General features: G+C 43.2%; 1 protein-coding gene across 1 annotated transcript in view; it reads right to left on the bottom strand.

The window, feature by feature from the left end:
• MOSMO (modulator of smoothened) overlaps positions 1-8,235 on the bottom strand; it is a 48,864-nt gene that overhangs the window by 18,079 nt on the left and 22,550 nt on the right. The window lies entirely within an intron of this gene.

The following is an 8,235-nucleotide window of genomic DNA, read 5'->3' as shown; positions in this document are numbered from 1 at the left end:
AAAAGGGGAAGATGGAAAGAGAGAAGGAAAGAGACTCTTCCTAAGAAGCCAGCAGTGAATCAGCTAGGCTTTGTTCAGCAAAATGTTCTGAAAGGTTAGACAATTCAAAGCAGTTTTCCTACCTGAAAACACAGCTTACAGCCTTTATTTCTACCTGTATCAGCAGAGCTTAAGAGGTGCCCTTGGGAAGGATGCACTTGACAGCATCCCTTTGAGAGCTCTTCTATGCCAGATACCCAGGTCTAGTCTTTTAACTGCTAAGATGGCCAATGTTGCTAGATCAAAAGGTTATTTCAAACGGTTCTGTATATAAGGATGCAAGAGTCTAACAGTTACAAGTGTGTTAATGTGTTGCCAAAGCCTACAGAAAAAACAAACCAAGGTGATTAAAAATGTGCAGTTAACCTCCAGTTTCATAACAGAAGTCACTAATGTGCAGAGTAGAAGAAAGACATGTTATGTACAACATGCAAAGTTATGTAAATGGCACAAATTAAATATTTTCCTTTAGCTTTAAATAGTTCTGATTTAAAGTTCAGTTTGGTGCTTTCAACACACTCAAGGCTTTGTACAACCAATACTAATAGCAAAGTACGTGTTGGAAAATTTGAGCCAGAAATATTAATTAATAAACACTTTTAAAAAGCATCTTTGCTGTTGTTTCTAAAGTGTTACATGCCTCAAGGTGCAGGATAATCTGTTCCACCCCAACTCCCAAATCTTTGTCAGATTCATCACCATGTGTCCCACTGAGGTTAAAAAAACCCAACAAAACAAAAAACTAACATTATATGCTATGACATTGAACTTTTAAAAATGAATTTCAATACTAACATCTTATTCCACAAATGATAGTGCATATTATAAACAGGGGGTTTGATATGGAAAATGCAAAGGCAGAGGTTTGGACAGATAGTAATAGTGGGACTGGGAAACTAAAGTTCTGTGAACCATTCACAAGTTAGTCTCAAAACTCTTCCAAAAACAAAAATATGCAGAGAGAATAAGCCACTGAGAGGAGTAAAGATCAATGTTTACGCTGACTTTTGATTAATATTTACATTGACATATGGTCCAGTCATAGGAATAGGCTCACATACCAGTTGCTGGACCCATAAAAGTCAATCCCAGTTTACTGTTTTTGTGCAATGAAATATCACGTGTCAGAATTTGTTTTTCTGGTGGAATATTTTTAAAGCACCAGGCAAACTGGGAATAAGCAACTGAACTTTGTTCAAGTGATTCTGCAGACTTTGTTAAGCCTGAAAAAGTATGCTGATCTTACTCAAGCATGTCTTGAATTAACATATATACTCGAATACAAGACGACCCTGAATGTAAAGCTCCTCCACCCAATAATTTGATTCTACACACACACAAAAAAATAATCATAATATATATCATAATTTTCCATGAATGGAATCTAATTATTGGAGGATTATCTTAAATTCATCCCCACCCCACCACTACTGCATGTGGTAGGGGGAAGAGGTGATGAAGGGGGAAAATAATGGGGCAGGCAGTGGGGGAGCCAGTGGGGTGGGGGGAAATGTAGTAGGACAGGTGGGGGGTAGGTGGTAGAAGTAGGCAGTGTGGAGGTAGTGGGGCAGGGAGCGACAGAGGCAGGCAGCTTGCCCCTGCTGCCTGCCCCCCACCACTTATCCCCAATTGTGCCTGCTCCCCCATACCCCACAGGCTCAGGTTGCCCCAATTCCCCCTTCATCCCCTCTCCATGCTGCTCCTACCACCTGCAGCTTCAGGTCCCTGCCCCACTTCCTGCCATTCCCCCCCACTAACTTTTGCTCCACACCAGCAAGCTCTGTTCCTGTTGCAGCCCAGAGCACAGAGCATGGCTCCAGCCTGGTCCTGTAGCAGTGGCGCAGAGCTGGCACTGCTGTTCCAGCCTGGTCCTGTAGCAGCAGCAGGTTGGGGCCAGAACCAAAGCTGGAACCAGAGCCGCAGCCTGAGCATCCCCCTCCACTGCCTTGTACTCAACTGTAAGGCAAGGTGGCTTCCCTGCTCCCCTATGTTAGATATAGGGGTACAAGGAGAACCTCATCTTCTAATGAGTATGTGTGGTAAGTATTCATTAGCAGGAAAAAGAAATCAGAAGACTGAATTCTCCATTGCTACTTACTTAAACCTGCAAACAGACCTTAAACAGAAAAATTACAGCAACAAGATGATCCCTTAACCAGGCAGAATTGTCAGTTCCTACCTAAAGGGGTGTGTAATAATAGGGTTGCTGCAAAGGAGGATTAAGGGGCAGGCTGGCAGAATTATAAAGGGAAGCTGGTACAGCACCCACATGTGCACCACAGGGTTTTTGTCTTCTTAAGAAAAGCATCAAACTTGCTTGTGTAATTTTAAATTGCTCCCAGCACCTTCCTGGTAGTCTGCAATATTTCGCTTTTTAAGTTAAAGGGCAGGAGGGGTTTGCATGTGTCCTTAAAATCCAAACTTCCTGAAATGCACACAATGCAGAACTTCATACAAATTACTTTATGACAGGGGGGCAGGGGCTTGTAGTTTGGGGATAAAGAGGCCATTCACTGCTGTGTCCTAGATCTTGATACAGGAAACTAATCCTGATCATTCTGCAAGGCAGGGATTTAACAACATTTTTCCCATACTTGCATCAAAAGTCATCACTGTTCCCACTGTACCTCTAAGAGCAACTATATACAAACAACATCTTGTTCTAAAGATCTGTTTTCTCTATGCATTTAAGGGCTCTCCTGAATGCAGTACATTTGCCATGATCTATCTTTACCTAACACTGCATAGCTAACATTGGTAAGAAACACTGTGCCCCGCTGCCCGCCCCAAGGTGCACACGCAGTTGCCACCAGCATGGAGCTGATGCCAGCGTTGCAGAGTGAGGGCTGGCCACTTGCTGCCACTGCCCATAGCCCAGGCTGGCTACAAAACAGCTGCGCTGGGCTCATCATCTCCGTGCCGGGAGCAGACGAGAGACCAGGGCTGCCTCAGGCCCCCCCCCCACTGCCCGCTCCGCTGGTGGAGCTGATGCCGGAGCCCGGCACAGCTGTTTGGAGCCTCCCAGCTGCAGCTGGCCCCAGCTCTGGGGAGCTGCTACCAGCCAGGATCCTGGGCTGCTCCCAGCAGCTAGCTGGGATGCTGCACTGGGGACACCCCAGGCTCGGTCACTGGCAGCAGCTGCCTGGAGCCGGGGCTGGCCGCGGTGCGCCAAGCAAAATGGCCTCAAGTGCCACGTTGCTGACCCCTGGCATACAGAATACAGTTTGAGGGCCCTATTTAGCATACAGAATGGTTATTGTAGATAAGGACATGTTACAAGGCAAGGAAGTTCAGCTTTCAGAACCCAGGTGTAGTCTGCAGAGGAATCTGGCTTTGAAAAGGAACAGGGTTTGATGTGGGCTTCTGCAGAGGACCCAAGCTAGTCTTAGTAAGCCATTTTGACTGTAGAACTTCACTTTGAACTACCTCATTTCAGATAAAAGTTTCTTACTTCCAAGGGCTAAAGCTGCCGGTTCTAGAAACACAATAGAATATGCAAGAAAACAGCAACCAGAAGAACAGCACTTTAAATGCCAAGTACCAAGGCATTGCCTATTCTCAACTAACCTTAGGATTTGTTGGAAACTGCTTAGACTTCATTTCCTAAACTATGGCACAGGTACCACTGGTGACATATGAGCTTAATATTCTGTTCCTATCACAGTTTAAGAAGCTGATATGTTAAATCAAATGTTGGGAGCTGCTGGCTTCGAGGAAGAGTATTGAACTTCTTAGCTTCAGAAATGAGGTTTCGATAAACTCTAAGACCTCTACTGATGCTAAATCTTCAGAGTCCTGTACAACTTTTAACCTATGGTGCACTTGTAAAATACAGTAGGTGTATGGCAATGATAGCAGAGGCTACGCTTCTGAACCTGCTCCCATAGCAATAAAACTCCTGTTGACTGCAGACTTGATAGGAGCAGGACTGGACTCAAAATTACTCTTCAAGGCTGCAGAGCAATGCAAACTATTGCACAGATGGAATCACTGCTCGAATAATTTACAGTCATCCATCAAGCCAAAGGAACATCTCATTGAGGGAACAGAGTATCTGTCTGACAAAGAAGTCAAAACAAAACAAAACAAAAATCTCTACACCATGCTCAATCTTGTTAGCCCTGTGTCAAAAGCAAGTGGGCCAAACAGCTCTTGGGCAGGTGCCTAACATACTAATTTAGCAAAGGAAATCTAATTTAATCCTGCATAACTGCCAAACAGTGTAAAGCAGAAGTACTGATCCAGGTCCCGTTTTACACTGTCATTTGCAGGATACTCCACAGGAGATGCGAGAACATTTTGTTTCCCACCTGAGGCCACAGCTTCAATACCTGAGTCACCCAATTCCACTTAATACCTAAATGAAAAAGCATTGGTCTCTCACATGGAATAGGTGAAATCAAAGCACCTATCTTACAGGGCAACATCTAGGCTGATACTGCCAAAAGATGATGGACTAGGCAGCTGTAGAGTCTTTCGCTCAGTGATTTTTATATAAACACTCTTTCCCCAAGTGTGGCCGCTTCCAGGTGTGGGGAGGAAGTCCTGTTTCCCTATCCTCTCTAACTCCAGGTCTTCTATTGAGATGGCAAACCAACTGGTGCCAGTCCCGGAAAGAGACTGGAATATAAAACTCCAAACCTCTGGGATTTGGACTAGTAGTATCAGCTCTTTCTGTTCAAGGCAGACAGCCTTCTACTGCAGTGAGTCTCTGTGGACACTGGATCAATATTATACCCCTGAAGGTTTCGTACTCCAATCTCTACTCCTGCATTGCCCCAAATTATTCAGCCCAGCAGTACTGCCATTTTCAAATACAGTTTATTTACACCCAAAGTCCACCAATAAATAAATAAATAAATAAATAAAAATCACTGATAAAAAAGTTCCTTACAAACTAATACTTTGCAGAGCACAGCTTGAATAGTTCAATGAAATATCACTAATCCCACCCCCAAATTCATTTAATGTTTGTGCAGATATACTGCCCATCACTCAAAGTGCCCAGAATCCCAACTCTTCCAAAAGAGCCAATCAAATGTCATCTTCCTCCTGTTTCCTAGGTAACCAGAACCACCAAGAACAAAACCCCCCACAGAATGCTGGAAAGAAAAGACTGCTGCAGCCATTTCCATCCCCCACCCCTCCAACACCTTTAAATTATTAAGTGTCACAGCAGTATGATGGTGAAAGAGTGGGGCATAAACAATGAACACCGTAATGGCAGTCTAACTATTGCTCCTCATCTTGATTGTAGCAGCAGACAAGAAGCCAGGTGCTGCCGCACAGACACCGGAAGAGTGTCCTTGCCCTGAAGACCCTGCAGTGCAATAAAAAACAGGTGGCTGGGGAGAGGGGCGGGGGGGCGGCGCGGACGGCAATAAAGAGAGTAGGAAAGGAAAGCACAGCACATGTACAATAAAGTCACACTGCTCTTCAGTTATGTTGAGTGCCATGGAACAGGCCAACACAAAATCCCCTATGTTTTTGTTCGGTCTTTCCTCTCCGACCATGAACACCTGCCCAGATGCAGCCACCTACTGCTTTACTACACGTTTAAGAAAAACTATGGTTTTCTTCAACTTTAAATGCATCAAGCTCTCTCCACCCTTCATGCCCTTATTTTTCTGTGCTGCGACTTCCCTTCTTGTCTCAATACACACTTACCCCCAAGGAGGCAATCACTTTATGGGAAAAGGCTCACCCCTCACACCCCACCCCAATAAGTGTTATAGAGAAGGTTAAAACATCCAGTCATCACCGACTTAAATGTTGCATACACAGCAACCTGGTCACTGAAGACTAATCCTGTGGTTTAATAATTAAAGGATAAGCAAAGGGATCAATCTGACTGTCTTAGTTTTAAATAGGTGTGCTCACTTCTGATCTGCGGTCAAGTCTCTGCAATAAAGGATCACTTCCACAACAAGTTGAGACACCAATGAAGATGTCCACTGGGGAATACACAGCAAAGTCAGCTTTTAAACTCAGGCTAGTTCCAGCCGAATGGCTTGAGTACAAACTAAGCAGAACAGATTTTGCAAATTGTCCAGAAAATGACAGCTCCTTATTGGGATTATTTCCAATACCGTTTACATGGAATGCATTTCCATACGATGGACACTTTCAAGTGGTGCAGCCATAAGAGGGCAGCATTTAAGCGTATGTTTGCGTGCTCCGTGTTTTAATAAAAAAATCACACATGTGGGACCATATATTCTGGTCATAAAGATGCATGTAAGCAGTAGAATAAAAATTATGTGGCCAAGAAGGGAACCACAAGTTGCAACTTGCATCTCATCCCTGCCAGCCATATCCAAGGATGGGTGTTTCAGGACCACAGCATGGGTTTGTTAGTGAATAACCTATCCAATCTATATTGGATATATATATCCAGTATATATGCTCTGCATACCCTTTGGAGACACCCCCCCCCCAAAATTTACCATAAGCTTTTTTAGTATCAACACGGCATAGACAGACAGGGGCTCCATTTCAGGGTTTATCCAAAAGATATCAAAGATCCAAAAGATCATTAGATTGCTTAGTATGCCAACATCTCTCAGAAAGATCAGGAAGTTTAAAGTTAAAGGGAACCTAATTATCCTAAACCTAAAACTTGGATCAACAACTTGCTGATCTATCTTTAAAATCCTTTAGATTAGGGGTGGACAACCTTTGGCATGGGCAGCCTCTGTGTGGCATGTAGGGCAGGGAGCAGAAAGGAGAGCCACAGCTTGGTCAGGAAACACAAGACGGGGAGAAAAAATGGTGAGCAGCAAATCAGGTAAGAGAAAGGGATCAGGGTGGCACTCAAGAATGGTGCAGGGATAATTTGTGGCTCGCCCACCAGAAAGGCTGGCACCCAGTGATTTAGTCTCATTCAATAATATCACAAGGTACTTTGCAAGAATATCTACATATCCATAATTAGCTTTATGCAAACAAAAACAAAGTGCTTTTTTTCTTACTTCACTACACGGACACTCCAAGTAGAAATCAGAGATATTTTTGTTATTTCGATCATAGTAAACAGGTCAAGAAAAAGTTTTACAGATTGCCAATTCATAAAGTGTCATCTTCTGGTTGTCAATAAAGCACAAGTAATTTGTCTGTTGCTATTCTTAGCAAAGGAGTTTTTTTGGCAATTTAGTGTTTGGTCATTACATAGTAGTTGATTAGCATAAACAACTTTAAAGCTACTGTACAAGCAAATACATTCAGGATGAAGCATGAGAGACTGATACTTTACTGCACAGGCAATTCAACACAATACTCAGTTTCAAGAGGCAAGCAAGCCCAGACTTGCTGAAATAAGATTTGTAAGTATTGAAAACTGAATTCAAGTCTAGATCAGCCTCTAGGGGTTTAACTGCAAAGCCTGAAATCTTATTTTGAGCTTCTGTAAGTTTAGGGGAAAAAATGTAATGAAATTATCTGCTGATCACTATAATCATGAACCAAGGCCCTAGTAGTTTCTTTGATGTAGGATAGCATCATTCTGTGGACTGCCCAGCTGCCAGACTGATCTTCAAAACCAGTACTGTACAAAATCTGCTCATATCTTACAGTGTAAAAAAGTTGGGACAGAGTGGGAAAAGGGCAATAAAGAAAGACTAGGAAAAGGAAAGCAGGAGCACAATAAAGGTCACAGGTTCTTTAGTTATCCCAATGCTGTAGAACAGGTAAGCAGGAATCCCACAAAGGCAGTCACAGAAGGACTTTCAAAATGAAAGATGTTGCAGGTCACATGCCAAACTTACGAAGAGTTTGCCCTTGCGTATTTTCCTTCTAGGAAGGACTTTTTAGGAGATATAGGTTATCTTCATGCTTCAGCTCACAGAGAAAAGAAACAAATAAGCTAATCCACTGTCCTGCCCTGAGTACAATGTCAATTCTTGTGATTAGTGTAGTTACCCTATTCATCCTTCTATGTTATATAGCCCAAAAGAAACAAACTAGAGATAAATATATTGCATCTACAGGTGCACCAATACAAATCGGTATGATAATCGGATTGGCACCGATATAAAGAAAATTGATTGCATCAGAAATCAGCCTGATGTGGTCGATAATTTGGCTGATAAATGCCTGTGCATGCACACAACTGCAGCACAGCACGTAGGCAGCGAGGAGCAGAGCAGGACAGCTTGGAGAGCTGCATGCAGCTGGTAAGTCTGTTGCAGTAGAAGGGGA

Source organism: Alligator sinensis, unplaced genomic scaffold, assembly GCF_000455745.1.
Source record: "Alligator sinensis unplaced genomic scaffold, ASM45574v1 scaffold330_1, whole genome shotgun sequence".
NCBI lineage: Eukaryota > Metazoa > Chordata > Crocodylia > Alligatoridae > Alligator > Alligator sinensis.
The sequence above is the reverse complement of the archived record's forward strand: the minus strand, read 5'-3'. Positions and strand labels throughout refer to the sequence as shown.